Here is a 2,213-nt window from a genome sequence, read left to right on the forward strand (position 1 = left end):
AGCTGATTTAAATGCTTGATTATATAATAGAGGTGATTTGCTGTGGCCAACTGGCTTCCCAATGATACCAAACACTTTGGTATCGGGCCCTATCTTCTGAAGTTGTACAAATCCAACAGATCCTGATTGTTGGTTGACCAAGGCCGATACTACTCCCGACTCAAGTGTACCAAAGGTGAGAAAACCACCAAACTTTGCACAAGAACCCGTGAAATCAAACCCCTTTCGCCCATTACCATGGCTATTACTGGAACCTGAAATTATACAATATCACTTCGAGGGTCTTGGTATTTAAAATGGAAACTTGCCCAATTACTGTTCAAAGTGAAGAACAACGATTCATGAATAAAAAAATAGGACAAGGATGCAATCAGGTGATAATTTAGAAGATGCAGGAGGATAGAGGAACAAATGAGCTTCACAAAAATAAAGGTATTGGCAGTTACTAATATCATGACCAAGTTGTTGGGTCCATATCATGAACCAGACAAGTTTATTCATAACATCTGTTGAAGATACTTTACATATTCAAGGAACAAATGATCTTTTAATCTCTGCAATGAAGCAAAAATTCTCAATTTCTGGCAGTTGCTTTTAAGGTTATCGCATATTCTTAGGTACTAGGGAGTGTAATAATATGAGATGGAAAATGTTAAATCCAAGATATTCTATAGACATAAGTAAAAGAACATCAATATGTTACTGAAGCCACTGGACATTGTAAGAAATCAAAATTAAAACTGCAACACATGGTCTTGACACATTACAACTGACAGATTGAGGTTTGACATCCTATCTGCCCTTTATGTGACCTTTAGGACACGTAACATACAAGACTATGCTAACATTTGATTAAACTATCCAAAATATAATGCTAACCTGGGTTTAAAGTTCTCAAATAGTTGATTTCCTTTGCCATAATTATGATACCAGACCTTTCAAGGCGTAAATGTGGTTTCCGTATTCCATGGTCAACAGAACTCGTTTAAGGAAAAGATTTAAAAAAAAAAAAAACAAAAAAAGACTATTCCACTCTGTTTATTAAGCCCCACACTGTACATGTAGTTAGTCATGAACAATGAGCTCAATTGTGCTACCTGGAAACAGGTGCTTAAATTACCACATTTTACTGAGCAGCTTGAGAGTACAGACATATCCATGTTTCTCTGTTGTATTCTTGACCTTTCTAACAGCAGCGAAGTTTTCTCTCTTTTTTTTTTTTTCTTAGGTTAAAACTTGATAATAAAGGTAGCCTCACATGCAGCTAGTTCTGCCTATGTCAGATAACATGTGCAAATACAAAGTAAAGTTCTGGGATGGCAGCAGACGTTGAAATTTGCGACAATATGACTCAGGAAAAACTCAAGATCTAGAAGCGTTGGCAGGCCACATACGCTGCTTACTTGGGAATGCACGGTTATGTGGAACATCCGTGCAACATCAGTAATATCCAAGGCAGTTGTAGCAATCTTCACTATGTCTGCACCTGCTGCCTGGATTCTTGCCACAAGGTTGCTGAGGTCCTCAGCAGAGGGAGTGTTCTCATAGTTGTGAGAAGAAACTATAACTTTGCACTTCTCCGGCTTTCTTCCTTGTATAGATCGTTGAACTCACTTGCAACCTTCACAAAGCGATCATGTTAGCCCTATAAGGTAAAGTTATATAGATGGAACTCCGATTAATAACTTGGAAGTGGGTGAATTGATGCAAATTCTTGATGCTTCGTTCTGATTGGATAGTCCTTTTGGAGCAAAATATAGACACTCAACAATGACCCAAACTCTAGTTAATTCTTTTGTTCTCTTTTTAGGTAGACACTGTAGCATTTTTTTTTTTTATTGTAAGTAATGCCACAATTTCAATAATTCTAAAGCTTAAGCCAAATTTATAAGACCAACATAAACTTTATCAAACTGAGCAGCAATTGTCAAAGTGTTAATGGCCTCTTGACCTTATAAGAAAGTTAGCATATTAATCAGAAGGATACCTTAAGCTCAACATCAATATAATCAGCCCCCAACTCCATTGCTAATCGAAGGGTCTCCAATCGAGGCTTGTCATCACCATCATACTGGCCACCTTCCCATTTTGGTCTAGAAAGTACAAAAATCAGCATTGGAAGGCTTCAAAATTCCGCACAAATCCACACCACTCAAATCACACAAAATGAAGACTATACAGAATCTTCATGACAATCCATTCAAAAAGGAGCT

The 2,213-nt window shown here is 37.3% G+C and overlaps 1 long non-coding RNA gene across 1 annotated transcript; it reads right to left on the reverse strand.

The window, feature by feature from the left end:
• Nucleotides 1–148: 148 nt before the first annotated feature.
• LOC120289008 lies at nt 149–2,095 on the reverse strand. Its single transcript, XR_005546943.1, has 3 exons — nt 1,988–2,095; nt 1,395–1,621; nt 149–254 (listed from the first exon to the last, which is right to left on the reverse strand). It is a non-coding gene; the product is annotated as an uncharacterized LOC120289008 (long non-coding RNA).
• Between the last annotated feature and the right edge of the window lie 118 nt (nt 2,096–2,213).

This window comes from Eucalyptus grandis, chromosome 10 (genome assembly GCF_016545825.1).
Source record: "Eucalyptus grandis isolate ANBG69807.140 chromosome 10, ASM1654582v1, whole genome shotgun sequence".
NCBI lineage: Eukaryota > Viridiplantae > Streptophyta > Magnoliopsida > Myrtales > Myrtaceae > Eucalyptus > Eucalyptus grandis.